The sequence below is a fragment of the Adiantum capillus-veneris genome, unplaced genomic scaffold, assembly GCF_014529385.1.
Source record: "Adiantum capillus-veneris isolate H3 unplaced genomic scaffold, ASM1452938v2 Hic_scaffold_325, whole genome shotgun sequence".
NCBI lineage: Eukaryota > Viridiplantae > Streptophyta > Polypodiopsida > Polypodiales > Pteridaceae > Adiantum > Adiantum capillus-veneris.
Window position 1 is genome coordinate 5,680,845 of NW_028221436.1, and position 15,060 is coordinate 5,695,904.

At 40.8% G+C, this 15,060-nt stretch overlaps 1 pseudogene; it reads right to left on the reverse strand.

Moving 5' to 3' along the window:
* Positions 1 to 4,432: 4,432 nt before the first annotated feature.
* Positions 4,433 to 5,694, reverse strand: LOC147417166 (uncharacterized; annotated as a pseudogene).
* Positions 5,695 to 15,060: the final 9,366 nt, after the last annotated feature.

Below are 15,060 nucleotides of genomic sequence, written 5' to 3' on the forward strand. Positions count from 1 at the left end.
TGATGTCACTCTTTACCAAACTGTTGTTGGCCGCCTCATTTATTTATGCAACACGAGGCCGGATATTTAGTTTATAGTCTCACAGGTTAGCAGATTTATGCATAGCCCAGGGTCTAAGCATTGGTAGGCTGTCAAGAGGATTTTCCGCTACCTTAGTGGCACTTTACATCTTGGCTTGTTTTATCCCAAGGGGGGATCATTTTCGCCAGACTTACATGCTTTTTCGGACTCAGATTGGGCTGGTTGTTTTGACACGCGAGTGTCCACAAGTGGTTTTTGTTTCATGCTTGGCAGTTCATGTATATCATGGTTGAGCAAGAAGCAACCTACTGTGGCCACTTCGAGTTGTGAGGCTGAGTACAGGGAAGTTTTCACAGCTACGGTTGAGTGTGTATGGCTCAGACGCCTTATGGCTGATTTGGGTGTTGACAGGACACTGACAACACTCTCTACACTAACAGTCAAAGCGCATTGGCAGTTGCGAGGAACCCAGTTTTTCATGCTCGCAAAAAGCACATTGAGGTGCATTACCACTATGCCAGGGAGAGGCTCTCAGCAGCAGGAGAGATCAGCTTGGCTTATGTGCCAACACAGGACAACCCTACAGATCTTTTCACAAAGGCATTGTCTCGTGAGAAGCTTGAAGCTTTCCGCAAAGCTTTGGGCTTACTCCCCTTTGTGGACTGATCCTATCCTCAGGGCATGGCACTTCCCTTTACTCATGTGCCAGCTCTCGTTCACCGCATCACTCCAGGTGGGATTTGTTACCATATACATGTGGTAGTGATGTGTGTGAACACACTAGGACCGCCGGGGTAATTTTTCCCTCTTTAGGAGGTTTTTCCCCCCGTGCATTGTATATACGCCCATCACTCTAGGGCTATCTATCTTTCCATTGAACACTAAGTAACACACTCTCTATTGTGTGCCTTGAGCTTCCTTCGTCTTCTCCAAGCTGTGTGTGTTTCTCTGCAACCCTAATTCCAACAACATTCACACAAAAAAATCATGCACACACAAGCATATGAAAGCCAAGATTAGAGAAATGCAATGCCATTACCTCAACACACACATACTCTAATTGAGCACACACATGAAGAAAGGGCACACCATATGAGGAAATTAGCAAGAGGAGAGAATGATCAGATAAAATTAGAGACTAATAATCACAAATCTAAGCATCACAAGACATAGAGACCTGGGAGAGAAGCATAGAGAGACAAATAGATTTGCATTATCAACCCAATGCTAGCTACAAGGTGAGATGGGAGCTCCATCTCCATAGCCACCTCTCTTCTCTACTCTCCACCCTAGCTCTCAAAAGAATGAGCTTCACATTATAGCATTTGACATTTATACCTAGGGTTTTTTAAAAAGTGACTGGCCACCCAAATGTGCATGGACGTCCTAAGCTCACAAATACAAGTTGGAACTCTCACAGAGCCTGTAGATACAAGAAAGGTATGTGTATATACATCAAAGGAATCACAATGCATGTCATTGATGGTCTCCCGTCAAGAATACCACCTTTTGAAAGCTTTGTCATCCTTGACAAAGCCATGTCGAGGTAGACATTCGAGGAATGATGTGCCTGCAAAAGAAAAATGGCGATGAAGTAGAACGCTAAATTATATGGCAATAAAGCATGAGGGGATGGTGAAAGAATGTGTAGGTGGTCCAAAAAGGGCTGTCTTGGACACTCCTTTTTAAAGTAGTTTCGGGGAACTTTTGACTCTACATTTGATTTTTGGGGCTTCATTGCTCAATGATGAGTAATGAAGATGGGGGGAATTTTTAAAAAAGAGGGGGATGCATTTTTTATCACCCCCTATAGTTCTTGGACGTGTTGGATGTACGAGCACCCCCTGTGTCTCCTTCTCTACATGGGCACAAAGCATACAGGTTTAGGGTATTCTCTGTGCGCAGTTTTTGCATAGAGCAGAGCGCCTTTCTCTACCTCTTTGTGTGGTGTTTCTGCATCACATTCCCTTTCTTTCCTCTGTGCGCGGTTCTTTGCTATGTGTGCTTATTTCTCCATCCTTCTCTCTCTCCCTCTCCCTCTCTCTCTCTCTAAGGATGGAGCCTTTTCTCCAGTTAGGTGTGTGTGAGTGTCTGTGACATGTTTGGTCTTGTTCATGCCTGGGCTCGTCATGATGTATGTTCATGCATTGAGCTCTTTTTCCTCAGGTTTTCTTGATCCGGCTCCGTGCCCACTAGTACACAGTCGAGCAGAGTTTCCCGAGCAGTTCACAGGCTGCTTACCCGATTATTGGCGGCAAAGAAAAGGGAACAAAGAGAGAGGGAAAGGCAATGGACTTTCTTTACTTACAAGCAGAAGGATGTCCAGCTCACTGAGAATCAGAAAAGGAAAATTCTTTGTGTTATGTCAAGGCGCTGGAAGAGGAGACATAAGGATTGAGAACCAAACTCCAAGGAGAGATTTTTGAACAGTTCTCCAGTACAGGTGGTTTAGAGTGCTGTAGGTGGTTTCAAGAAGTTTTAAGCCCCTTTCAAACATGAAAAACAACATCTTAGTGGTAAATGTTCCTCTTATGTGCTTTCACAAACAGGAAAGTTGGTGTTATAACTTGTAGGTGATGCTACCAAACATTTTGGTTATTTGTTGTCACATTATCTCTTTATTGTCTACTTTTTTGTGTAGGTGGAATTTTACAGGCGGTTTCAAGAAATGCATCTAACAGTGCGCATTTTGCTGAGATGCTTTGAGAATTTGAAGCCCTTTTTTGTTCAAAAATTGCGGGACCGCAATACCTGTTGTTGCTGCAAATATCATGTGCAAGCTATCTGCTTTCAACTAAACACGTCAAGGTAGGTTTGGAGTACATGGAGAATCTTGTCGTTGTGATTGTGATGTTTGTGACCCTGCAGTCAGTGGGCAGTATATGTGTGGTTGTAAAGTCAACATTTGAGAGACTCACAACACTATGGGAGTCCTTTTTGTGTCCTAAGCCAAAAACTTCCATGTTTCATTTACACATCTGCTTGATGGGAAAATACGATTAGTGCGGTGCCAAACAACTCAAATGTTGTCCTCTTGAAGTACACACCAACAACTTTCAGGTGGCTGCAAAGCTTCTTATTGGTGTGGAGACACAATCTATATATCAAGATGGCCAACACCACAAAAGGAAAGATCTTGTTCTTCAAAAGATTGGGTGCTCCACTTTCATTTCATTCATGAAAGACAAGCTTACAACTTGCCATCCACTTGCAAGTGCTTTAAACTACCTTCAACCAGATTTTACAAAAATTTAAAGCCATTTAAGCCACCCAAAAGTTGTCAAGACACCCTTATATACGTAGTTTTGATATCATTGACCACCTACAAGTGCTCACTAAACCACTATCAAGTGGTTCAAAACCTTTTCCAAACCACTTTCAAATCACTTGCGAGTGGAGGAGAAAACCTAGCAAGTGACCTAGAAGGCCTATACAAGTGCTTTAGGACCACTTGGTTGAATACATAGTGTCAATCGCATAGACCACCTGCAAGTTCTATCTAAACCACTAGCAAGTGGTTCTAAACCACTATCAAGTGCTATCTTAACCACTAGCAAGTGCTATCTTTACCACTGGCAAGTGGTTCAGAACCACCTGCAAGTGCTATCTAAACCACTAGCAAGTGGTTTTGGACCACTATCAAGTGCTATCTTAACCACTGGGCAAGAGGCTATCTTAACCACTGGAAGTGCTTCTGAACCATTGGCAAGAGGTTCTTACCACTCGCAAGTGGTTCAAAACCACTAGAAAGAGCTATCTTAACCACTAGCAAAAGGTTCAAAACTACTACAAGTGGTCCAGAAGTCCTTTCACGTGATTCAGAACCACTTTCAAGTGGTTCTTTACCACTTGCTTGTGGCTACTAGTTTACATAATGTAAATAGTTTTCAACCACTTGCATGTGGGCCATAGTTCATAAGTGGTATAGCTTGCACTTATGTCCACTAACTGCTCATATTTATCTTCTACAAAATCCCTAAGAAAAACTGCTAAAACAATTTAAAATCAACTTATAATAAGACATCTTGCAAGGCACACAACAAAATGGTCGATTGAATAGAAAATCATGTTTCTACATTAGAAATCAATATTGAATTCCGCAATACTTTATCAGTTTTTTCACCAATTTACAAAAAGAAGTCCTCATCATGAGTTACACTATGAAACTCATCATGGGTATTTTCATAAATGATCATAGGTATACAACTTTTAAGACTTCTGTTGAGACCAGAGATCAAAATGCGGCCGTTTATAACGTGTTTGTGGAGGTGGTGGAGGCAGCACTTTGCCTTTGCCGCTTGATAATTTTTCCCTCACAGATTCAGCTTTTCAAAAAGTCTGCCACCCTCTTCTTCTAGCATCTAGTTTACAACTAGTGATCAACTCCGATCAGTTATTTGTTTTCTTCCACTCAAAAGACAAATGACAAAACTTCATGATGCATAAACCTCTCCCATTGGTCTTCCATCTGGTCCTCTAAAAAGGGCAAGATAACATAGGAGTCTTCACCATTCAAGCAACATTTGGGATATTTGTCATCTAGCAAGAAGGTGTTATATTTGTTGAATTGTGGAAACTCATTCCAAAAAGTGCCCAAGACTAGAAAGAGCATCTGGTCCCCTTGCTCGTCAAGCCATGAGCTTCTACTGCATGCCTCCTTCACAATCCACCCATTCAAGTACCTGTGGGCCTGAGGCAAGCACAATTCTAACCTCTTTTCTAGGTCGCGGTAAGGACTTGTGTCCCACACGTACACTTTAACAATCTGTCTAGCCCCAAGAACAAACCACTCTACAAAATGGTGCACATAGTGGTTCAGATTGTTGTCCTGCTTCACCTTCCGAAAGTGCAGCATGTCCACGTTAGGCAGGCTTGGTCCCTCTCTCTTGTCGTGAGTGAAAATAAGAAGATCATTAATATTAATGATCAAGGCAGGCCTATTATTCTCTGAAAGGTGAGGGACACGAAACTGAGTTACTAGGGGTGTCTCCCGATCAAAGTGACCCAAGTCTTCTTGAGCACAATGCTGGTGCCCACCATTACCAATTACTTGTATTTTTACTACAATGCCCAAAAAACCACACCCAGTAAATTGTAGTGAAGATTGACACCATGAGACAAGAAATTTATCTTATATTCAAAATAAGTAAATAGCACAAAAATCACATGGAACTTAAAGTTTCCGATGTGCACGGGTTTTGGGGGGGTCTTGATTAGTACTTTTCTTTGGATCTAGATGATTCACTCCTTCCTCTTGTTGTCGCTTCCGTTTCTTCCTCAGGATATTTGCAGTTACTAGTCATGTCTCCAAATCCTCTACGTCCCCCACTTTATCCTCTGGGACCACAATAAGGTTTAGGGGGAGAAAACCTATATCTCCTTGAACAAAAATGAAACACTACATATATGCACTTCATTACCTTCCTGGTTGTTGGTTGAGACCTTGCTGGAGTCATGTCCAATGGTTTCCTTTCCATGGTTCTCAACCACGAAGGGTTCAACCTCGGGGTACTCCACTCTATCCCCACTTTTTACAACAGCCTTGCCATGCTGAAAACCCTCAGATAGCTCTATGTTGTTCTCATCAAGTTCAGACAGTTCTATATTGTTCTCGTCAAGCTCAAGCATACGAGAACTTTTGTCAGCATTGGTTTCTGTGAAGAAAAAAATCATGTTAACACTAGGCTGGTAATGGGACACTTTTATGTCCTGGGACAATTTTATGTCCTGCTAAGTGACCATTTTCCTTGAATTATGTCAAGAGTTTCAAAATGGATTTTGAGGTGTTATCTATCTAGAAAGTTGTCTCATGAGCTGAAAAAAACTCGACATTTTTTTGGAATATCAATTCCATCTTTAACATTGTCCTTGCACAACATTTCACAACCTAAACTGTGTGAAAAAACGGGTCCAATTTTTGTCTTTTTTAAACTTTTTGCAACTATACCACTCTAGAATTCATGTTTGTGAGGTCTATAATGCTAGAGAACTATCTTTAGTAGTCCTCAACATGTCCTGATGCTTCTAGGGAGAAATAAATATTAAAATTGTAAGTTATGACCAAATTACAAAATTTTTCAAATCCGGGTTTTTAGCCAAGTTTAGCTCTTCTATGATTTTTTTGGTGGATTTCATGATATCGAAATGCATTTTTGATTTTCTATGTCACATATTGTAACATAAAGCTAACATTCCTTGAGTTTTGGGGCACCTAATACCCTATTTTGCATAGTACACAACGATGGTTGATTTTTTCAATTATAGAAGAAAACGAAACATTCTAGTATATCAAGTATATCTTTTTCAATATTGTTAGTTTCTTGTGACAACTACATGAATTTTGTAGGTAGTAACCATATCTAGTCATAAGGATCAAATTTGACTAGATATTGAATAGTTTCTATGGGATTCTACAACTCATAATGTTGAACCCAGTTTTTTCATGTTTGCTGTATTTAACACTTCATCTTTGTCCCCAAGATTCCCCTTGGTAAGAGATGTATTATTCTTTTGACATGCTCCATGGCTCCTTATGAACATAAAGGACAATAGGGAACTAAGAAAACATGCATATATTATTTGTATTGAGCGTGGCTATAGAAACTTTGATGATATGTTTGCAGAATGGTAAAAATTCAACTTTTTTGTACCTATTTATTTTGGCAAAACAAAAAATGGTGTGTGAGAAGCAATCATATGTTCTGATCACCAACCCATTGAAGTTAAGTAGGGAATTTATCTCAAGTCCTACAAAAATCCCTAAGCTTATTTTTATGCAACAAAACGTAAGAAATGACTGTTTTGATGAAAATGCACTGGTCCATCAACTTTGGAGGCTTGGTGTGACCAAAAGATGAGAAATTTTACAAGTTTATTATTTTTTCCATGTGTAGTAGGACTTGAACTATAACCTCATGAGAGGATTTTACAAAATGAGTGGATCTACTATGGTTTTGGAGGTTTTTTTCAAAACCCTGAAAGGACACTTTTATGTCCTGTTAGGTTACCAACCTAGTGTTAAGCAACTTATCTCATGACAAGTGGATTGAAGTTGAGTATAGTGAACCCAACCTCCAGCTCTGTGTACTCAATTCCGAGTGCCGAGCACTTGGCAATTTCTAGAATCTTTACTGTGCACAATGGGTGAGTGCACTCTGCCACAGTACCGCATAGAACTGCAAAGCAAAATGGGTGATATTTGTGTTGACAGTTTAGCGAGAAGAACCCTGCCATGTGGTTAGCTGACAGGGGTTTCCCACATGCAACACATTCACCCCCAATACACACAAACTGTTTCAAAACAGAGGCTTTAGTCGGTGGTGAGGGGAAAATGATCCTCTACCCTTTTCCTGGATATATTTGATGGCTGTATCCATAACATGCTCTTCGAAACGTTAATGCTTCTAATTCAAATTTCAAAGCCATATTCCTTTCCTGCCAACCATAGCATAAACAACAATGGAGAGTAAGATCATTTCATGCTTGAATGGACTTAAGTACACAAGCTTGAATGCTTCTATTCAACTTCTTCTAAAGAATTCAAAGAAAATAAAAAAATTCTTGACAAATCTTATCAAAACACTTTCTAGTCATTTCTTAGCACTTTCTAACAACTTGTTTAGCACTTTTTAACCACCTATTGAGCACCATCGATCACTTCAGAGCACTTTCTAACCACCTGGTCACCACTTTCTAAGCACCTAGCTACCACTTCCAAAGCACTTTTAAAGCACCTTCAAAGCACTTTCAAAGCACCATCAAAGCACCTGCTTACCTTTCTTCGTACCAGAAAGCATTTCAAATCACTTCCTGACCACTTATTGATCAACAGTAAGCACTTCAAAGCACTTCTGTCAGAGCACTTTCAAAGCACTTGGTTACCACTTTCTTAGCTAAAAATTATTTCACATCACTTTTTGACCACCTATTGATGAACAGTAAGCACTTCAAAGCACTTTCTTACCACTTAGACACCACTTTTACTCCTTGTGAGCAGTTAAAATGCTTTAGATTGCAGATTGGTTACCTGAAAGCACTTTGAAGTAATTTCTAAGCACCATTCAATATTGTGGAGCACTTATAACCACTTGGCTACCACTTTCGTTGCACCATGAAGTAGAACTTACCACTTGGTCAAAAATTCATAACCACCTAGAAAGCAGTATAGAGCTATATCAAAGCACTTCAAAGTACTTTGAAGGACCCTTTCACCACTTTGAAACACTTTCTTACCACCTATCAAGCATTTTCAAGCATATTGTAGGCACCATAGAGCACTTCAAAGCACTTTTAGGTGCTTTTAAGGCATTTATTAGCACGTTTTAGGCACTTGTGAGCACTATAAAGCCTTTTCTAACCACTTGGTCAACAATTCCTACTTCAAGTAAGCAGTTTAGACCTATCTCAAAGCACTTTATAACATGGAGCATATCTAGTCTTAACTCCAACCACTTGGTCAACACATTCTCCTTATCCATTGAGCAATTTGAATTTATCACAAAGCACTTCTAGGCACTTTTAGCAGCAAGATGACCTGTAAGGAGTCCAAATATTCTTTAAGCCGCCATGAATCAGTATTGACACCTACCTTGGACAACATCTTGGTGATAGCTGTGACCTCTACCTCTTTGCGGTCTACCTCCCGTGGATCTGAATCAGGTGAGGTCTTGAGCACCTCTAGCTCCTTGTTTAGTTTGTCCAATTCCTTGTAGAAGTCATTAAAAGCATAAAAATGCCCTTCATTTCTAAGACACATGTCCCTCTTTTGCTGCAGCTGCACTTTCACCTCGCCCAACAGCCTTTTTTGCTCATTCTCCTGGCCACTAAGTCCCTCTACCATGCTAAGCACCAACTGAATATACATTGATGTCTCTAATGCCTGAAATGGTTGCAACTTGCTTGCCAACATTATTGGTATTGATGACAAGGCACCATCACAGATAGATGATTCTATTTGAATGACACCTGTCAAGCCATAGTCGGTGCTGAACTTGTTGATCTTCCGCTCGAAACCCCCTTTTTGCATCTTGCAGTTTTCAAGGACATTGCCACCAAACCTTGCCCATGCAATCCAATGTCCAGTTGGATCACTCGTTGTTGCTAGACACCTCTCATACACGAAACCTTGTGCAAATTTTTCTAGCAGCTCACCATTGGATGGGGTTGCTTGATATACCTTCTGGTACAAAAGCCGGCACTCGTCAACAAACTCATCCCTCACATGGTTGATAAATAGCTTTGTGATTTTCTTATGCAGACACTTGAAGACACTCAAACACTCCTCATCAGGGATATCTTTATCTGTGAGCACTTTAGGCAGCTTCCCCTCTAGGCTGAGCCTGTACTCCTCATGCAGTTCCTCAGCTGAGAAGCAAAATCTTGATAGCCGCGGGTACTCCATTGCTGCAAGCACCAGAAAGTAGAGCTTGTTAAAAGTCTAGCTTTGCAAACACTGAAGCAATGGAAAAAAAAATGCAAAACATACACATGCTTTGAGTTGGATGCAACACATTCCAGAGTGCCAGGTAGAGCCTTTATCCCCACTTTTGATGGACTGCTTCGCGTCGCGAGCTCATTGGTTGGCTGGGTTTAATCTTGAAGTTCAAGTTCAGACATTGTGCCCTTCCCGGTCTTGTGCCTTGGTAAATCATGTGAAGATGACTTCATCTTGCAGCCTACAGCTTGAATATATAGTAAAGAGTATGATCTTATGGGCACATAAAGAAAGACTAATGCCTACAGCTCCAAGTGCTACAATATGATGCATGCAAAGCTTGACTTCGGTAAAGCAGACAGGAAAAACAGGACATGAAAATCGTTTATGAGCACGGTTTTCAACCTCTATTTGCAAAAAGGATGCATGTCTTATGAGCACAGGAGAAAGACTAATGCATGCATACCTGTAGCTCCAAGTGCTACAGTATTCATGATGCATGCAAAGCTTCATTTTAAAAGCAACCAAAAAATGGCACATGTAGACATGGAAACCTCAACAGCTCAAAACGGTAGTAGGTTAACCTTCTCTGTCCACCAAAGCAGAGGAAAGAGTGAATGACATGTCTACAAACCTCAGTAGCAGGGTTTACCTTCTTAGTCCGACAGAAAAGAGGCAATAGTGAATGAGATGAGCGTTTGTGTCAAAGCTGAGGGAGATCACTTGGCGGCACACAAGAAAAAGTTGACGTTCACGTTGTCATATGACAAGTCAAATCACGTATACCTTGGAATGATGATTGAGATGCCCCTCCCTACAGTCAATGGCCCCTTCCAACTACTAAGGCCATAAACATTTTAAAATTTCCCTTTTCTTTTTTGAATTTATCACAAATTCCTTTCTAGAGTAGTCTCTTGGTGGTACCTTAAAAAAGTGAAATAGTGGTACCACCAATACATGCTTAAACCAGGGAATGTAAAGAACATGTGAAAATGAGTAAATGCAAGAATTATTAAATGCTACACTACCATTAAGGACAAGGAAATTGCACTTTGATGAAATTAATTAAGCAAGAGTTTTGGACTTATGGATGAGTCTATCGATTAGTTAGCTATGAATAAGGTTAAAACAACTACTATAGTACTAGCTAAGTTACGAATATTATATAAATGCAAGATTCTCTAATTGTGCCTTTCAGCTTTGATTAGCCAACAAACTCTCACAACTCCAAACAAAAGCTTGAATTTTTCACTTTAAGCTCAATGGCAGTCTTTTTTCATGTCATTTTTTTTCTTTCCTCTCTTCATTTATCTTTCTTTCTCATTGGGTCAAAATCATTTGACGTGTGTGCTTATTTTGTATGCCCGAGGTTTTTGCTTCTCAAAGAAAAGCGCCCACACTAGGAACATCTAGGGCTCTAGTACCATAGGCAATACATGTGAGTGAAGTACCAAGATCAAGCTGTAATTACTCTTCCAGGCTAAGATTTTACATTTATGGCACTTTTGTTTTCTGCTTCCATTTCCTTTGTGTTTTCACTAGTGCTCTTTGTTGTTTGAGTGAGCTAGCCTCTCTTTGCGTAAAACACTCCTAAGGTCTCAAACATTCAAATAATTTTACCAACTAGGACTAGTAGTCAAGTAAATGAGTTGACCTAAACTCACTGCCTCCTAACCTCAAGGCTCACCTATAAAACTAAACTCTAATTCAATTAATTAAATCAAAGATCTAATACATCTATATAATGGAAGATAAAAAACTAAAATACGCACAATCAAACCACGGAAAACCACAATCAAGAACTATAAATATCCACAAGTGTGAATCATGGAAATTGGAGGTAGGTGATGCATCTCCTTGATAGCTGTGGAAATAATCATGCAATGCTGGAACTTGATCTATCCATGCTACGTGAGATGAAGTCCATCTATGCTGCAAAATCATCAACAAAACACTACCACCTAGAAAGGTGTGTCAGCATAGAAATAAATGTTTTATTACATATATGCAAATAAAACAAAATCCTATACTAAGGTCTCATGTTTGTATGCCTAGAGGGAAAAAACCCAAAGGGAAAAAAGTGCCTCTAGTATACATTGTTAGTGTGCAAACGAGAAGGAAAATGAATACCTCTATAGCCTTACATGAGCCACACCGTCAGAAAGAAGAACTATTACACGATCGAAAACACCTGTGGTTAACACCTGTAGAGATTTATGAAAAAACCTTCAAGCATCCAGCACACTCAAAATTAGGAGAAACAAAGGACATCATGACAAATATTGTCTCATGGAGATGTCCGTAGAGTATCCCTAAACAAAAAACAGATGAAGGATGAAAGAGTTATGGCCGTTCGAAGTCGGGGGTGCACTCTTTCTTGCTAAAAAATGAGCTCTCTGGAAGTTGTGTAGGCGTTGTGCAGCTATTAAAATGGGGGATTTCTTATCTTTTATCCCCAAGATTTTTCTCTCTCTTCTTAGCTGACAAGGTTCTCTCTTGAGGCATCTTTTAATTGGCTCCTCTTAGGCATTTTTTGGGCCAAAAATGACCTGTGGATGACCCTTTGACCAAGAAATGGGGTGGGGGCAAGTGGCCAGGGACCCAAAAAAGTGGCAAGGCACTTGTCTAGGCAGTGTGAATAGGAAAAATGTGCCATCTCCCTCCCCATGAGCCCACGAGCCCCCATAGCCCTTGAGAGAGCTCCTCTCACCTTTGATACCCTATAGTGGGCACCCAATGTGCCCTATATACCCCCCACTTTCCCTTTTCCTCTTCTCATGTGGGATAATCCCCATGACACATGGAAATCTCCCCAAGATTCCCAAATTCCATTACTTCTTTGTTTCTCTCCTAAGTAGAACGACATCTCATATAATTTTCCTCGAGGCATAACTTGGTGCTTCTGTCATCGAATGACGCACCGTAACACACAGCACGAATCCCATCACCTCGGCTATCTCCAAAAATGAAAAACTTCAGCATTTCTAATCTTAGACCCCCAAGTTGGCCCAGTTTCCCTTGTTGCATGCACTCGCAATCACCTTCATACAAGAGCTAAGAGACCACATCCCTTCTTTCCCCGAAAAACTTGAGGCTCTTGATACCAGTGAAATTCAGAGGGGACCGGAGAATGCTAATCTCCACCTAGCCATGCTCTATATAGGCCCTTGGCATGCTAAACATAGAGACTCCCTTGACCACATGTCCATCCTGGACCTTGGCCCTGCATGGTCCTACCCTATGCATGACACACACCACAAATATCAGAGCCATTAGAGCCTAGTTTGGCCCCTACACCCCAGCGTAGTGCTACTTTAACAAGGCATACAAGGGATTCGTGCCATAGAATGTCTCATAGAGCCTACCATAGGAAGAGACAGGTTTATGTTCCCCATAGCGATATTCATGATAGATGTTTGTCTAGTGATGACATACTTGTGTGGATAGCAAGCCACAACGCACATGGGGGTGCACCACAGGGATGGATAGCTTCTAGACGGCCACTAGAGGTATAGGGATTTTATGAGGGACATAGACAGGTTTGGGTTCTTAGAGGTTGAGTAGTAGCACACTCCATGATGAGATCTCACAATTATTATGCTTCCTAGAGCAGATATATTATAGCAAAGGTGTCCAATTGAGGGACCAAAACAAGATACAAGATATTCACAATGACAACAATGGCCATCTACTACGAGACGGTCTAGACCTAGAGTTAGCCTAGCTAGATGTTCATGACCACATGTGAGGAGAGCACGACAAACTTTTGCTGAGATACCATGGACATTAAAGATCTGGCTACCGAAGAGCCAACCACCTATCACACCATAGGTTGACACTAGCCATAGCTCACTTGAGATTTCCATGGACCATGTTGTTGACTTAGAGCTTGGTAGGAGTCAGTCATTGAGGGATCTTGAGCCCCAAAGTTCATTGACCATATAATCACAGGCTAATCCCTAGACCCAGTATTTGTGCTACAAATTCTATTATCTATATGGAGTTAGGTGCTAGCCAGTTGATGACCATTAGACAAAGAGCTAGGCATTAGGGAAAATTTGGACTCACAAAGGGGCCTTATAAGGAGTTTGACTTTCTCTCTCATGTCCAAAATGGGCGTGCGGTAAAAGTTTTGCAAATCAACTCTAATCTTGGCGGAGATTTGACAGTTAGAATCTATTCTTCAAGCTCTTTCTATTGATATATAGCACGCCATGAGATTCCTCATATTTTGAAAGATTCTATTTTTGATTCTCTTGTGATGTGACAACTCCGTCTAGAATCTAGAGAAAAAAATAGAATCTTACAAAATAGAGGAATCTCGTAGCGCCCTATGTATCAATAGAAAGAGCTTGAAGAGTAGATTCTAACTGCCAAATCTCCGCCAAGTTTAGAGTTGATTTGCAAAAATTTTACCGCACGCCCGTTTTGGACATGAGAGAGGAAGTCAAACTCCTTATAAGGCCCCTTTGTGAGTTCGAATTTTCCCTAATGAGACTGCAGATTTTATTGTTTGGAGAGAGTTCTCTTATCCCTCCTAGTTGGAGTAGACCCTTCACTTGTGCAGATTGACTATGATCCACTAGATAGATGCACGTTGTCAGGAATTTTTGGATGAGCATAAAGTCACTAGGTCAAGCCAAAAATCTTGCCCACTAGCCTTGTGTATATACGTATACATAGCCCTACAAGTCTTGGAAGTGACCATGTAAAAATTCATGTACAAAGATGTGATTTTGCCAAGCTTGAATGCTGATGTTCTGAGTTGTTTGAGAGTCCAAAATATGGTTTTTAATAATTATTTCACCTGTACTTTATAGCTCATGAATCGGACTTGTATTTCATGAGCTATGAGCATCCAAAGCGGGCGGTCTCAACTTAGTACAGTGTGCATGACCGCTTAGGCAGGGGGAGAGAGAAATTCAATTGCAACCAAATCAATGAAGATTGACCTCGTTGGGGTTGCCATGCTATGGGGATCACTTCATGACACTAGACCATGGCTAGCAGAGCATCGTACCGTGTGTAGTCTCTCTCTCTCTCTCTAGCTCATTTGTGTTGCCTACAAATCCATAGCCAATTTTTGTCTTTTTTTTCATACAATGGCCGGCCAAGGCCATTAGCCTTAGTCAATCAAGTTTTGAGTTAAGGGGTGTACCCACCCAAATGTGTTTGAATTCAAGCTACGACGTTCCCCTCTTGCTACGGTTTGGGAGCAGTATCAGGTACTCCACATTAAATTGCAGGTAAACAATAATAAATTCGTTAAAAAAATTAGGTTTGGCAAGTCGACGGTTAGAAAAAACGACAAAAACCCATACCACAGCTATGCAAGGCATGGTGCTAGGGAGAATCATGGGCTTACATGGAGGCTGACTTACAATCTCAAAACTTCATCATGAGCCTGCATGGAGGTTGCGTTGCGACCTCAAATCCTTAGAGACATCCTTTTACATAAACTATGGGGCTTGCATGGGAACATACGAGAATTTACCATGAGGGATTTCTTGCAACGGGACGAGACATGCTCGGCATGAATGTACCTTTTGTTTGTGCCATTCATGTAAATGTTTTTATGCTTTGAGTATGGAATTTCGTTCGAGAAG